The sequence below is a fragment of the Saccostrea echinata genome, unplaced genomic scaffold (genome assembly GCF_033153115.1).
Source record: "Saccostrea echinata isolate AGI-Se365-2 ecotype Australia unplaced genomic scaffold, CSIRO_AGI_Sech_v1 ptg000037l, whole genome shotgun sequence".
NCBI lineage: Eukaryota > Metazoa > Mollusca > Bivalvia > Ostreida > Ostreidae > Saccostrea > Saccostrea echinata.
In genome coordinates this window covers 3406731-3424512 of record NW_026889786.1, presented here as the reverse complement: position 1 = coordinate 3424512, position 17782 = coordinate 3406731, and the positions used below count along the sequence as shown (strand labels likewise).

Genomic DNA, 17782 nt, shown 5'->3' with positions numbered 1-17782 from the left:
AAAATTTGCATTGGCAACTAAATTTTTTTAATAAGGCGCCAGCTGGCGCCTAAATTTTAGAGGCCTGTACATTGCATTGTGGGTAGTAAACTTATTACATTGCATTGTTGGTAGTAAACTTGATCATTACATTGTATTGTGGATAAAAAGACTGACTTAATAATATAGTATTGTGGGCAGTAAACTCATTACATTATATGATCGAAAAAAACATTGAATTCACCATAATGTGGGCATTACAGTAAAAACAAAAATGTTTATACTTATACATGGGCATTGTTTCAGAATAATTGAATTCTCAGAGATGTTGAGATAACAATGAGTGTTGTGAATGTGTTTATAAGCAATTATAGATGTTGGTAATGAAATTTGGCATATATGCTGCCAGTCCAAAACATTTTTTTAAGACTTGGCATTGCAATTCACAATTGACTTTTCTGTTTGGGTATATTCTGTATTTGGAATCAAATCATGTCAGCTAGCAGTAGGTCTGAACACAATCATGTCCTTTGTAATGAAAAGGAGTAGAGTTGGCAGAGAATTATAGCTTCCTGTTCTAATGAAGCAACTAGATTTCCTGTGAGGTATTTTATCCAGACTGCCTTTATTAATTTGGACACCTCAATTCAGTCAAATAAATTATCATACCATGTTAGATAAAAATAGTGTATTGTTCACATAACACATTCATTTTGTGAACATCATACCAAAGGCTTATTAATGGAGACATCCTAATTTAAATGAAATTAGGTAATAAATGTACCATAATGGGGAAGTGTATATTCAATAAATCTTCAGTAATTATTTATCAGACAATTATATCTCTTTGGATACCAAACCATTGACTACACTGCGTATGTGAAGTTCTGATAGTCAGACATTAAATTAGGCTTTTAGATTGACGTACAGAAAATAGTAAAGAGGACCTTTTGAATGAGAGATTATTTTCACCATTATAGAAGTTCAAGAAGGATTAAAAATTGTTGATCAAAGATTATTTGTTAAAGGACAATTTCTGAACATTTTTATTTTTTGAAAAATAAGGTCTGACAGTACAAGTCATACTAAAGAAAAAAAGAGAATGTGTGTGCTTGCTGCTAATGCCACTTTTACATATACCTTGTAGATATTCCACTTTTACACAAATCTTCAATGATCGATGATTCATTGTGCAATTGATTAACAGTTCAAAATTGTAGTCAAAATAGAAAATGGAATAGATATTTACTACATGTATATCCTGAAGTATACTTATTGAGGAAAAAAATGACAATCAAAATATAGATTGTCAACAATCTTAGGAAACAAATAAGTGTGTTATGAAATCAAATGAAGTTTTGTAAGTCAGTAAATGCAATGAATTCTCTTAGTGTTTAGTCATTTGAGTATTTCTTAGCATAATATTTGTTTATGTTTGCTAAGTTGACAATTGTATACTCTAGTTATCTGTCCACACTTTGTAATTTTGTACTCTAGCTATCTTTCCACATTTTGTATACCCTGAATTTGAAAATTTAGAAAATATTTTTAATATGTGTTTAACAAGATCACTTGATTCACTAGATGCCTATATGCTGAGAAGTTCAACAAGTTACTGAAAGACAAAAAAAAAATCTGTATTTACCAGAGACACTGAAGGTATACATTTGAAATCTAGAAATTTCACTTGTCATGGTATTCCGACAGAACATTGCTGAAATGCCTTGTAACCTCCCCTTCAATCATTAGTATGTCACATCTGACCTTGTCTGCTAAAAAAATTGTCAAATAACAAATTTTAAGGCGAAAGTTTTCCCAATCCATTCAGTAAAAATTGCAGTGTGTGAATTAATTTACATGCAATTGATTTATTTTGGCTGTTACTAATTAGAATTGCAGTCTATTAGAAAACCAAATGTGTCAAACATTTGCACTTTTATGTGATAATTAATTAGGATAAATGATTATTCTGGGAATACAAAATAACTATTTTGTTTTGCTGGAAAGAATGAAAATTTTAGTGGCAAGTAAACAATGCAAGATTATCTGAAGGGAAGGAATATTTATAGATAAAATTTTATTTTGATGTTGCTTTTTACCAAAAAAAAGGGGGTGAAAAACTATATGTGATGTAGTTCAATGTCACATTTTATTTTCATGGATTACAGTATATTAAACTTAATTATATGTAAACTCTAATATATTTTACTACCCCAGATATCATTTTTAACTGAGGATATTTTCAATAATGAAATATGTTACAGGTTTGCCATTAGTATGGTACAGTAGATTGTCGACCCATCGCATTAGACCAACGCAATGTAGACCCCCCTCATGAGGTAACATTCAATTTGGCGGCCTCACTTCCCCTCTCCTTTTTGTGACCCCTGTACAAAAATCGATCTGTCGTCTGCCACTCAATGAGGAGACATCTGCAATCACGGAAAAAATTTCAATAGTAGAGTATGGACAATGGAATTAAATTAGTACTATATCGATTTCAAATGACAATTGACTCTATATTAATGTGAAACATGGAGATTTGCAATTCTGACCTCTAGTTACCTGGAAGAGAATTAAACGCAGGCGGGCGGCATGACCTGCTTATTACTTTCCGATACTAATTCAGACATCTTAATCAATTGCTGCATGCTCTTGTCAAGTTATATTATAAAAATGTCCTGTGGAGTTTTTAAAAAAAGTGTTGGGGATACATAATAGATGCTGATGAGAGGTATATCAGAACAGTAGGGATGTGATGTGGTTTTAACAATGAGACAGTGAGATAGAAAACCCCTCTAGTAAATATGATTGAATTTCATTTCGAGATATTTTCATGTGAGATTTGCTACAGATTGATTTTGATGGTCCACAAGTCTGTCAATTTACTTAATAATTCATTTTTCCCTGGGACTCAGAAAAAACAAACCATGTTGATATCTTGTGTAGATAATTGCTAAGTTACCTGTAATATAAAGGAAGCAGACTTGTTTGGTATACATACAGATGTATTGTGTACCTGGGAGCTGTTTCTGTGAGCTCAGAGACCTATGTATTGTTCAGCAAGAACTGGGTTTGGGAAATCATTCAATCACAAAACAAATAGGCCCAGGATATTGGTCTGGGTTATGTAATTCCAGGGACTGATAAAAGATAGGCTGTTCCTTTGAACAATCAGAACCTGTTTCACCCTTTTTATGGCAGGTTTGTCTGACTTCATAATTTAGGTGATATCCATCACCCCAATACCATTCCACGAAGATTAAAACTTTGCTTTCTTTTCACTTCTGTTAACGTAATGAAAAGCTTCTGAAAAAAAATATGCCTCATTAAATAAGATTACCATTCAAAAGCTAATTCAGGTGCCAAAAGGCTCTTTTTCATAATTTGTTTGATAAATGTGATATAACAAAATGATTTAAGTATTAGCCAATTCACAGAACAAATAAATAAAAGCACTTTTTATGGTGTTTTTCATATTAAATTGATGTCTTTCCATTCTCTTTAAAAATAGTATGTAATTTCCAAAAAGCATTAATTATTTTTAAATCATATATCTTTCACATAAGCAAAGAACAACTTTGTAATATGTCAGTGTCTATTATTTTTTATACCAGTCTACAGATCATTTATCATAGAAACTTGTATTTATACTGGTTTATTGACTTTTGTCACCATTGGCAAAATTTCTTAATATCAGCAAAGCAAATTGGCAACCATCAACCTGTAGATACACCTATAAGATCAAAAGGATTAATGCATTTATGACACAAGTCATATGATGATGTAGGAAACACATGTTTTACAATATAAACTTTTTTTTTATCCAATGAAATGGCACTAAATTTGCAACCAGAATTAAATTATAATGAACATACATTAGTAGCTGTACTGAAATAACAGTCCTGTTATTGATCCCTATTTAGATGTTCATTAGCGTACTTGAGCTTGCTTGTAATGTGTGAACAATTTTAAAGCTGCTTAAAAGACTGGGGTAGATGAAGACTTACAAACAATTCCATGATACAGGACCCAACAAGGATGTGACAGGAAGTGTGGCCTGACCTGGACCAAGGGTCAAAAAAGTCCTAGATTAGGACCTAAGACCTAACAAGATACCCAATAAAACCTGAAAAGATGGGGTTCAAAAAGACTTAATTAGAGAAACCAAAAACCTGAGAACCAGGTGCTAGATACCTCTCCAAAAACCCTGAAATCTGGTTCAGTAAGATCTTCTTAAATACATTGGAAAAATTTAAAGCTTTGCTCAATTAAACTGAACTAGGTACCACCAAAAAAACAAAACAAACTGAAAACATGTTCAGTAAAACCGAACTGGATACAAGCGACCCTATTAATTAACACAAAGAGGAAAGCCAAATGATATCTGACATGGGTCCCAATGAGAGCTATACTAGGGATCTATTAAAACCAACACTTAATAATAAGATGTAAATATGGGCCCAACAGAACTAGTATCAAGGGAGCAATAATACACAGACCAAATAAATTGTAGAAAACAGCATAAGATACCTTATCTATGGACCATTCAAGACTTTCACAGAGAACCTAAAATGTCCTACATGAATGACCCAATGAGAGCTACACTAAGGACTCAACTACACTAAAGTTCCAGCAAGTCCCAGCAAATTCCCCAATACAAGCCCAAGACTTGGACTAAGGGTTTAATAAGACCTAAATTAAGACCAATGTAAACCTATACCTAAGACTTCAAAAGACTCTCATCAAGAGTCCAACAAGACTTAGACCAAAAAGCTTAGCTAGATCTAAGAATCTATGAAGACCTTTACGATTAGGAGCTTGGCACACTTTTACTATGAGGTCAGCTGAAGAGAATGCTAAGAGCTATAGATTAAGGGACGGATCAGTTGATGATGTTTGGACCTGGATTGAGAACCTAATCATATGAGGGCCAACAATCCAATAGGATGGTATAATATGTAGACCATTTAACAGACATATTCTAGATTCAATTCAATAGGTTGGTATAATATGTAGACCATTTGACAGACATATTCTAGATTCAGGATCCAGTACACCAAGAAAAAGGATCGGCATAATATTTTTTACTATAGAAGAAAATTTGATTTTCTTGTCATGTTTGGCCAAACGGAGAACTTGGATACTCAGTCACACCCATTGCCTATTATAAAAATGCAAATCCACTACTTTGTTGTAATGACTATAAGTTGTTTAAGCTTAATTTAGTCTATGAATATTGCAAACAATGATGACGAAATGAAAGAGAATAAAGTCAAGTTTATCAGTATTGCCATTATAGAAGACATAGGTTTGCTTTACCACTTGACTGTATGGAATTTAAGTGCTAAATAATTGCACCGTTTTCAGACATTTCGTTCTGTTTGTCTATGGGTGCATCATTAATTGAAGATATCGAATTGAAGTGCTATAAGACTGTATTAATGTTGTACACCTTAAAGTCTGCATGTAGATTGTTAGTTGATGATATGATCTTAAAGCGCAGTTAGATTGCACTGTTTTTGGACATACATCTATCTATGGATTGTTTGGATCAACTCCCATATCCCTGCTTCTATGGTCTAAGTGTATCTTTAATAAAATGCTTCAGTGTTCCTTAAGTGCTTTTCATCTGACCTGGCTAATTATGGTTGTAGAGGTGCAGGCTTTTTTTCATGGACCATGTCATGCCTTGTTAGCCAGGGCTTCCTGTCCAGGAGGAATTATTATTTCATTTTGAAAGAATTCACTACATAAATCAGTTGTGTTTGTTTATATTTGTGTAAAATGACTTTGTCTGTTTTTAACCCTATCATTGCTCATGATTGTATTGGCTGGTTCCCCTAAGTATCCCAGGTGCTACCAAGGTCTTTTTAGGTGTTTTTTGAAGTGGAAATTTTCTTCATAAAAAAACAAATCCTACATTCACAATATCTACAGATTTTCAGCTTCAATGTGTTTGAGAGGCAATATGTCTAGGGTTAATTCCATCAATTTTCCATTGGTTTCCACCACAAAAGGGGGAAATGGAGAGGTTTGACAAGAGGTAGCTCAATATGCAAGCAACTCCTCATGTTCATGACCTTTAATACAGTTTTATGGTCACCAGGAGAAAACATGCATTAAAGTGTTCAACTTATGAGTTCTGCCTACTGGTTTTATGATTTTTTTTCCAGTCCTGAAAACTCTATTGCCTATAACACTCTTTGGAATATTTCTGTGCATCATTAATTTTTCCTAGGGGCCATTTTAAGTGCCAATGCGTATGGACGAAGTTGGAAATAAAACAATTGTTTCTTTGCTTAATTGCATTGTTATTGTCAGTAAATTAAATTATTAAAATCTTTGTGCAAATATTTGGGACTGCATTCCACTTCATAGCATGAAAAATTGCAATAATAGTTCTTAAAGAACAATGAACGTCTGCCATTGATCGTATTTTGGACATGATGCCAATTGTCAAGTCGTCACTAGCAGCAGATTGCTGGGCTTGTTTAGCTTTGTTGGTGTAACGAGGAGTGTGCTTTAGTGTAATGTAAACCATTTTTGAAGCCTTTTTGTCTGATCAATATGTAGGATTACAGCCCTGAATGTGTGAGATGTGATTGGTTTGTAATTACTCCACATAAATCAGTCCTCCATCTCTTCCCGACTTCTAATGCTACCCTGTGTTCAATCTACCATGTTCTAAACACAAAAAAACCCAACGATTGGTCACAGAAATCATACAATGTACACTCTATTTGTGGGCATTAATGAAAATGATTCCCTGTATTAACTAGAATTGATGTATGAACGTACCAACAAAAGGATGTGATCAGAATCGTATGTGGGTAATGTATTGATGGATCATCCTCATCAGACAAAAAAGGAACCATGGAAAACGAGTTTATGACAAGTTCATTTATAATCCCTCTGCAACACTTACTGGTTAAATATCAAGTAGAATACATGTATTACAGTTAATTACTTTCTTAATTGAATTGCAAAAAAGCATCCAAGTCTCTCAAGCCTGAAATTGTCTCTAGATGAAGTTTATGTTCTTAAGGCAAAGCAAGAAAATTATGAAGAGGGAACTGTGTATAATGAATTACAGTAAATATGCTTTTTGTCTTTGAAGGCTTTTGTAATTGCAATGTTAGCGTTAAAAAAAGTCCCCGAAACTTTGGCATAGGCTTAATGATGATGGCCTGTTCCTTTTTTGTGCCTACGAGTGACACTTTTAGATAATTTCTCTCATTACAATTAAAATCTCATTAGCAGAACCTAAATTAAATTTCTCTTGCTTCGATCCTTTCTGTGTCTCACCATTTTAGCCTTAAGGAAAATAGGCAGGGAAATTAGTTTATCTGAATTCATCTTGAAAGAACAATTCTGGGAAAGTTTTTCATCTGCAAAAATGTAAAAAAAAAAAAAAAAAGAAAAAAAAAGAAAGTGCTTTTTGAGATGAATTAAGAACTTGGAGTCAATGAACAGAAATGGTGAAGGGGGGAGGGGGGGATGGAGGGGGTCAAAGCTTAATTGGTCTATGAGAGAAGGATACCCAACTAACCAAATAGCCTATGTACATATCTATGGAGAGTTTGTAATATGATTTGATGAATAGTGTGAGTGTCATGCCAGAGGTATTGGAAGATGATTAACCAAAGCAATCCATCATTGCTGTCCTTACGATGTTTACATCATGGATCATAACGGAACATCACTGTACAGCACACCTAGCTCGCACTATTAACATTATTTACTAAAATGTGTAAAAAAACAGGTGAAAATATAAACAATATATCAAGTATATTACTTCATAAATGAAGATTATAAATGTGTTAGGATTAGAGATGAGAATTTGTAAAACTGCTGGCTTAGGCATCATGGTAGAGGTTGGCCCTGTTTATTACCACAATAAGTAGAGTGTCTTACCCTCATTTACATATTTGGAGAAAATTTAAGCTGCTGGTCATATTTAAGACATTATTAATGGGACATGGGAATGCTTAGAAAATACTTTTACAGGCTAATTTGAAATGAAATGTGTACAGATTTTTGACAGACATTCCAAATTACATATATTTTTTTGCGTAATATATTGTGCACGTGCACTTTATTACAAATTGTTTGAGGTAAACTTTTGTACATATATAATGATGATGCGTGAATTATGGAGGAATGCCTTAATACTTGCTACAGGGCTTTTTAAGTCCAGAAGACTTTTAAAACAAAATGACTATCATATTTTTTTTAACTAAAACATCTGAAAATTGTTTTGTCAGACCCAGTAAGACATATATCTGGTATGTAGCTACGTGTAATATAGGGTTAGTGTGCAGAGAATGTTTATATATATAATGAGAGAGAGAAAGAGAAAAAGAGAGAGAGAGATGGGATTGCTCAATGCAGGTGACTTATTGATCAAGGGGTTGCTGTGTTTGCAATAGGTGATCTGCACTTAAACAGTCTCCCTTTGGTAAGATAGAGCTATTGAAATTAAATCAAATTTAGATGTTTGGTGTTCATTTGTGTAGGAAAGTGTAAGTAATGTGACCTGGGTCATTAGTATGTTCTTATCTAGTTCCCTCCTCGTTATTTACACCCTTATAGAGCACCACAAAAGACGGCCTGTAAGTTTTACAAAAAGCAATCATTAAAATATCACAAGTATTGATAAGGGAACTGATGAAAAGGCTGGCCAACATGGGACCGCATTTATATCAAGTCTGAGGTCCTTGTTACCCGCACCCAGAGAAAGAAACTGACAGGTCTAAATAAAATATCAAAAACACTTGACGGAATATTCTTTGGTAGCTAAGTGCTTGAGATATCATCAGCTGTCGGAGTGAAACAGTTAAGGGATTTAGATAGAACTGCGAGATAGAGGAGCTGTACTTACAGGGACAAGTAATAAATCCACTTCATCAGCGATTGAAAAGAAAAAAGTGGGTGGCCATTAAATTTTTGAATACTTTTAAGCTGAATTAAACTATGAAAAATTTGCATGAAAATATCTCGTATTAAAGGAGCAGAAAAATTAATAAATCTTTGAAATGTTTTAGATTAAGCTGTAAATATTGTATTAATATTGAAATGATGTGCATTTTCTGAAATTTTAAAGTAAGGTTGAAATAAGGTGATTTTTGTTTTTTGTTATAATTAAAAAAAAAATTGTGAAAAATTCATGTGTTTCTGACGTGATGTACTGCAAAACTGTAGTCCAGGTGTAAATTTCATTCCCTATTCCTTTGTTTATTTTGAAGTGTTTCTCTAGAAATTCATTTTAAAAAAGTCATATTTTCTTCATAGGGTTAAAATACAGACCAAAGTTATGACCAAAATAGGCCCATTACTACATTTAGTCCTCTTTTTAAAATTTAAATTGGTTTAAGTTAGAGCACAATATCTAATGCATTTAAAAACTTTCTTTAAAATAAAAATGTAACTGCATGTGTGGGATTTTGAATAGTGTCTGAACGTTGGAGGAGTTGAGATTATGTCCTTGTCTTGCAGTAGAGTAATGGTAAAGAAAAAAAGAAAACTGATATTAGAAAATCCCCTATTCAGCATTTTTTGTACCTTGATTAAATCCCTCTTTGATCTCTCCTGCTTGTATAGTTCGACCTCCACTGTGATACCCTACAATGTCAGATTGGATTGGAAAAATATTGAAAGATAATGTCCCTCCAATCAAAATGGAAAGTGTTCTGAACTTGTTCCCGTGTCTGGATGACAGTGAGAACATTGGAGGGTAATCGCCGTCTGCTTGATGTGTTCAATTGTCTGCTGTTGTCTGGGGTGTCTAACCACTGACATGGACAAGATGAGAGGATATCTGATATCTTCCCAGTGATGGGGGATCTCATGTCCTTTGCCCTCATCAGTAGCAGAAGACAATTTAGGTAGCAGAAGTTGATTGGTGCAAACGGAATGGGTGACAGCATTTTTTCCCTGATGGAAGCATTTTTGACCAGCAGGAGAAAAGAATTTATCTGGAATAGGGAAACAGTTTGCATTCCCATACCTTTCTCCTTGAATTTACCTGGTCATACAGCATTGCTAATAAAGACAAACAAGCCATTCAACTAAGCCTCAATTTCCCATACTTTTATTGACAGAGTAATGATAGGGGATTCTTTGGTTAAATATTAAAACAACGAATTTAATAATGGTTCCTGATAAGGAGAATCTGTGCTTCACCTGACGATGACTTTGCTGTAAGGTAGATTTGTCTCTTCTGTTATTAATTGTAGCATTCCTGGAGTACTCCACCTTGTGTGACCTCTTCCTTATCCATCCTGATCTCATAATAAATGTTTAATATATTGAATCAGATACCGTCTATAGTGTCTTCTTCAGCGTTTGCCTGGTCTGTTGCTGTGAAGCTGACAGCTCTCCGGGTGTTTAGCCCTCCCAGCATTCTGTTCATTTCCCAGAATGGTTAGATAATACTGAACTGTATCTCTGTAAATGAACTAATTAGTGCATTGTTTTCTGTGATTTATATTTTTTTATGTAACGTTGCATTAGGTACACATATTTGTATAAAATGTGATTTGTGCTCCTTGTGCAAGTTGATGGAAGATGCTAAAAAGTTAGTTGCAGTCATTCACCTTGATTTGAAATACATTGTATTAAAAATGTTTATCAAGGCAAGACATTGTTTTTATAGTTAATGAATTAAAAACAAACTTTATTTAAGAAAGCTTATAAAGGATAATATAGGTACAGATGCTATTATTTCTGGTGTAATTTATTTTTGCAGGTTAAACAGTATACTGTTCTAAGATAAAAAATGGTCTACCTTGTATGAAGGTTATGACCATAGAATTTTTCATGACAAGGCTTGTAAGATTTTAACTTCCAATGCCTGGAGTTAGAGCGTTACAAATGATTGTCCTTGCGAGGGTCCTATTTTGGGCACATATGTCAGGGGCGTTACCTTACAAAGACCACAGAGCATGTTCATTGCAATAAATCACAGCAAAATGGCAATAAACTTAAAAACATTCCACAAGTCCAACGGATGTCCATGATCACTGTCTTTATTAGGCAACTCTTTGAGGTGAAGATTATGTAAGTTAATCATGCAACAAATTTAGCAGATTTGTGAAAAATGTGATTCAGAGGAGTATTGTAGGAAAGCCTATAATCCCCCACAATCATTGCAAAGGGACCCTCTCAGTGCAAATTAAACTGCCAGTGAACCGGAAGGGTTTTCAACCGCTGGTCCAGTAAGTGTTGTCCTACAGATTTAACACTAGCAAAAGTCAAATGATTGATAGCCGAGTGCCCATGTAATTTGATTTTAATACAATTTTTAGGGAGAGATGAGATATGTCTTGATCCTGCTTGTTGCCACAGATATTCGCGCAGTCCGATAATGGAGGCTTCCTTTTGTTATGATGAATGATGATCATCTGTTACACGCTTCAATGATTTCTTAAACTCTCACCAATGGCAGCTTTGATTCACACACTGCTGTCTTGAAGAGTCCTTTTCAAATGGTGGTTAAAGAACTTAAAGTGCAGCCAATAATAAAAATGTATAGCGTGCACACAAATCAGCATTAGTTGTATCCCCATTTCCGTTTTCAAATAAAACCCTTTTTTATTGAATGAAGGGACTCAAATGTTTAAAAAAAATTCTATAGAGTGAAAGAAATTAGTGGCAAAAGAAATTTTCAGGTTCAAAATTAGTTTTATTTAGGTAGCCAATTTTCAAAAATTCCCAGACTTCACTTCAGGATGTCTCTCATTTTGGTATTATGAAAAGAATATATTTTTGCAATTTGATAATTTCAGAGTAGGATATGCCATATTTTGTTTGTTCATTTACTCTTACTCTGTGATTCTCAATCAAATTTGACAGAATAGATGAAAAAAACAAGGAGATACTATAGCTATAATGAAACAAAATGTTCACTTTGTTTAGTAAATGTTTGTGAGCTAAACTTGAATTCAAGACTGGCAGAAATTTTAAATATACTTTCAGACCTTGTATCTCAAACTTGATGGGACATTCAAGATACTGAAATACATGTACACACAGCTTGAATTTGAACAGTATCTCAAAATTCAATATCTTGAATACCATGGATATGTTGAAGTGAAATGGATGTCCCAATCACTACATGTATTTTCTTATTGTATTTTAACCATAATATCATGAACCCTCACATATATCGAAGTTTTTTTCTCCCATTGATATTAATCCCCTTCCCCCTCCAGATTACTAGATATTCTTATAGATATGATCGCATGCATAATTACAAGGGCAGATTTTAGCCCTACTCATGCAGAATTGGTCAGTATTTTAATGACAATGGTGAGACAACAAACTGACAATATAAGTGTCAGAACAGCACCACACGTCCACTCTTTTGATGTTGGCAGGGTCCAGAATAAATGCAAATGAAAGAGACTACAGATATTTACCATGTATACAATGGCCTGATTGATCTAACACCAGCATGGAACCACAGACAATGTATTTCTGTAAAAACATTGGGTTTTGAGAATATTTAGCTATACAACAGCTGGTTAAGGAGCAACTAAGAGGCAGGTCTCTGTCCAAATGACTCCCCCAGCAAGTTGTTTGAACAAGAAGACAAATATTTGGGCTGTATTTAATTTTTAAAAAATTGATATAACACATACCATTGCAGTGCTCATGAAGATTGGGTTAAAAATGTGACCTATTGATTAAAGGGAATTTCGGTCCTCCTTCATTGTAACATTGTGTGAAATGGAAGAGTTATTTTTTCTAGTAGGGGAAAAAAGTGTCATTAGAGGTTGTCTAAAGCAAAAAGTGTTTGCACCAAAAATATGCAGTTTATACTTGTCATGTGGTGTTCTGTAAACACGATTTATAGGCCAAAAAAGAAAAATAAATAAATAAATAAAAAATCTAATTTCAATTTTTTCTTTAAATAATATTATTCCAAGCAGGAATATTGTAAAGTTCAAAGTAAAGTAGCATTTCTAAATTACGCTTAGGAAAATATTAAAGTTTCTTTTATTTTTTTATTTTTTACATTTACTTCAGTTTATAAAGTAAAGTTGTACCAAAAGAAATAATTATCTTTCATGTTTTGATAATGTATACAGATTGATGCAGTTCTCATGATAGCCAGATTATAAATTCAACAATATATGGAAACCTTATGATGTTTGATATGAATGCAATATTCCAGGGATTACCCCTTTGAGTCCAGCAATATATTCATGACGTTGATGTATTCTGACCTAATCCTATAATGCTTCATGAATTTTACAAGCCAGAGTTGTGAAGCAGAATGAGCTCATATTCATATGTGGCCTTTAATAACAGCTGCAAAGAAAGCTGACCTCTTCTTAAATCAGAGAAAAAAACTAAATGCCTTTGAAGTTTATAATACTTTTTATCTATTTTATTTAATTTATTTATTTATTTTTTTTTTTTTGCATTTTGTGCTACATATAACATTTCACTAGAATTAGAAGTTCTCTATTCCTTAATATTACACATGTATTTTTTTTTTTTTTGACCACCCATCATATTTTATCAAAATTCATTCTGCTGTGTTATTTGATTATTATTGGAGACAGTGTACATGAATTCTCTAAGAACATTGTAAGATGAGATTCATCTTGTGTGTGGATGGTCATGGATTCTACACCCAGTGTGGGCCATTATACTTAGGACCAGATTCTACTCCCATTGGGGTCAGACCTTAGAACTTCAGATACTACTCTGATTTTGATTCAGACCTAGGACTTTAGATACTAACTTCCATAGTGGATCAGACCTAGGACTTCAGATATTACTCCCATAGTGGATCAGACCTAGGACTTCAGATATTACTCTCATTGTACATCAGACCTAGGAATTTAGATTCTACTCCCATTGTGGATCAGACCTAGGACTTCAGATTCTACTCCCATGTGGATCAAACTTAGGACTTCAGATACTATTCCCATTGTGGATCAGACCGAGGACTTCAGATACTACCCCCATTGTGGATCAGACCTGGGAGATACTACTCCCATTGTGGATCAGACCTAGGACTTCAGATACTGCTCCCATTGTGGATTAGACTTAGGAGATACTACTTCCATTGTGGATCAGACCCTAAGGACTTCAGATACTACTCCCATTGTGGATCAGACCTGGGAGATATTACTCCCAATTGTGGATCAGACCCAGGATTTCAGATACTGCTTCCATTGTGGATTAGACCTAGGACTTCAGATACTACTCCCATTGTGGATTAGACTTAGGACTTCAGATACTACTTCCATTGTGGATTAGATCTAGGAGATACTACTCCCATTGTGGATCAGACCTAGGACCTCAGATACTACTCACATTGTGGACCAGACCTAGGAGATACTACTCCAATTGTGGATCAGACCTGGGAGATATTACTCCCATTGTGGATCAGACCTAGGATTTCAGATACTGCTTCCATTGCAGATTAGACCTAGGACTTCAGATACTCCTCCCATTGTGGATCAGACCTAGGACTTCAGATACTACTCCCATTGTGGATCAGACCAAGGACCTCAGATACTGGTCCCATTATTGATTAGACCTAGGACTTCAGATACTACTCCCGAAATTAGAAACAATAAGTTCTGGAATTCTCTCTGTTTATAATTTTACTTGAACCAGGAGATGGTTTGAATTGGGAGTTCAGCATAGTCCTATTTGGATGTTACTGTCACAGAATTCAGAGAAAGTATGTGTCAGTTTTACCTCATTAAGCAGTACATGTATTTGATGTAAAATAATGTAATAATGTAACACCCGTGCATTTGGACTATTATCAGAGTGTTATCACCCTATAGATACCCAGTGTTGATCACTTCAAAGGCTTGACATGATCTGCTCTTGTTGATAAGAGTTAACAAAAGGTCTTCCATGTGATCAGGCTTGTAATCACTTGATGATAAAATGGAGACCAGCATTCCAGAGAGAAGATGATCATTGACTAATAGATGTTGTAATGATGTACAGTGTCTGATCTCCTATAAAACAATTTGTTGATGAATTGGTACTGCTTTGATCTTTGTGGTTTGGTGATTAATTTTTGTGATATGCATAATTAGGTCTCATTATCAGGGGTTACTATTACCAGGTATCTACTCACTGGCGATATATCGAGTGTTGATTGTATAATTTTTTAAAGCGGAAAATCTTATTTTGTTTCTTTGTAACAAGGTCCATGAAGTATGTTCATTAAATGGAGGTAGAAACATGGTGTCTAAAAATACCTGTTAAGGACCAAGACTTTAAAATAATTGAGATCTTTCTTATTTTTTATATCCTTTTCCACTCTTTGTTATTTATTTTGAGTATATCATTTAATGAATATTTTACCTCAGGTGTTAAAAAGTGGAAAAAGATTCATTTTGAAATTAGTCATCTGGTTGCCATCTCTTAAATTCCTATGGTACACTGGTCTTCCATTAAAAATTAAAATTTACTACATTTTGACATTGTTTGAATTACATGGAGTCAACACACCTGTGATTCTTATGTTGACCACACATGATCCATGGCAGCATTTGATGTATGTAGACTGATGACCCATGACTTCATTGTAAAAAACAGTAAAATTGGAATTTTTATAAAGAACAAATTTATAATAACATTCATTCACTTTCATTACTTATCATGATGGATTTTTTTTTTTTTTGGTGAAAATATTGATGTGTGTTTTTTTTGTTTTTTGTTTTTTTTTTAATATTGAATGATAATTAATGTGTTTCCGTGGAAGTTTTTATTTCTGTTAAGAAGCTTTCATGACTGTTTTTATGAAATATGTCTTTTATCTGAAAAAAGAAAACATACAAAAAAAGGTTGAAGAAAAGGCTATAATAGATAAGTTTATAAAAATATAGGGTGGGAAAAGGATTAAGGTGTTGTGTTGGCTATTTCTACCCTTTGTCTGCTGTTTCACTATAGTTTTAATCCCCTCTGACTTCCTTTGTTACGAGTCTACCACTTTTTTGTAGATCAGACATAAAGCTTAGCTGTGGCAGTTGAGAAGATAGTTTCAAATTCTGTCACTGTATCTTTTTTCTGTCACACCGTTCAGTTGATAAGCCCTGGTTACAGGGACGGTCCATTATTAGGACCACGGGACATTTTATCAGTTTTCAAAAAAGACGTTCTGGTCCTGTTGCCTATCATTGGCTTTCTCTGCATGTGTGGAAATGAAATCATCAACATAAAGTTACGCCTAATATACTCCTTATGAGAATCACCTCTCTCGGACAATGTAGCTGAATATATTATCCTTTTCACAGGATAATAAATTGGGCAGGTTTATTAAAAAAAAAAATCTATTCATTTCAAATCCTTGACTTGTTCAAATAAAATATTTGAAAAGAGTTTAAGTAAAAAACTTTTGCAATTCTTTTTTTACTGAGCCTTAATTTTAGAATTTTTTAACATACAGTTCATATCAGAAGAAAATCTAGTGTAATTTCTTCATATATTGGCCACGCCGATATTCTGTGCGAGATCACCCAGGTTAATTTTTCTACTGTGGGGTCAACTGAGTTCCCACATTTGTATTGTATAGTATTAGTTTTTTTTATCAGCCTCGGGCTCTGAATAACTCCATAAAGAGGCAATTGTTTTGGTTTGTATTGAGTTACGATCTCGACAGTATCTGATAGCTGGAGTAGAGTGTAGGAAATCAAATAGGACTTTATCAAATCTCCGATACAATCTAACATTGTTACACTGTTCATAACATCTTTATTTTGGAAATTAAATGATTTGTAATGGTCTTAAATTTACACTCTCTAACTAGAAAAAAAAATTCATTCATGGTTATAGGGTGGTTGAATTTCACACTTGCTCTGTTAATACTGTTTTGTGTAGTGAATTCCCCCCCTCCCCCCCCCCCCCAAAAAAAAAATGGCTGCATATGAAAAATTAAAATTGTCAAAGAAGATTTAGCAAGAAATAAAAAAAGATCAATTAAGTCAGTAAATATAAACTTAAGTTTTTTTCTCTTTAAGGATGTATGTAAATACCACAAACAAACTTTTTATCACAAATCAACAATATTTTTAATAGATTTATATTCAAAAAGGTAACCTGAATAATGTTTGCCAAGTAAAAATGGGAGAATTTTAACTTGAAAGATTTTTCATAAAGTTAAAAGTATGTGCAAAATTTTGTATAGAATTACATAGAAAATGACACAGAGTTGCATATCTAAGCACAAAAAAAAACTTACAATTTCTTTATATTTTAGGAATTTATTGTTTATGTCATTTCTAATCAAAATTAAACAGTCAAAAAATATTTATCAATCCATGCATCAATTTTTTTGTTTGTGTTATGTATCCTTAAGTCTAGATCTGAATACATGTTTTGAATAAATTTCTCTAGAATTTGATCTAAAAATTACTTAAATTGCCATATGGGATGTAAAACAAATTTGTAAGATAAAGATATAAAAAAAATTGTGTAAATTGAATAGGTCTAAAAAAAGCTTTTGATCCATATTTTTGGTGAAGAATTTTTTTTTATTTGGTCATTAATAATTTATTTTGTAAAAAATAAACCAAAAACTTATAAAATGAAACAAGATTGAATGGATTCCTTTGAGGTGAGACTAAAGTATGGCATGATCTCCTTAGCCTTGTTTCTCTCAATGACAAAAATATTAAGTGGTAATAGGTTTTTATACCATCAAGCTTGAAATTTTTTTGAATTTAAATTTCATACAAGGGAGTGATGATGGATGTTATACAAAACCTTTCATGGATGATGATCACATAAGTTTGATAAAAAGGCAATTTAATTGGCCCTT

At 33.4% G+C, this 17782-nt stretch overlaps 1 protein-coding gene across 1 annotated transcript in view; it reads left to right on the top strand.

The window, feature by feature from the left end:
• The window catches only part of LOC133200206 (U3 small nucleolar RNA-associated protein 6 homolog), a 65499-nt gene that overhangs the window by 8216 nt on the left and 39501 nt on the right, over nucleotides 1-17782 (top strand). The gene's annotated exons all lie outside the window — the stretch shown is intronic.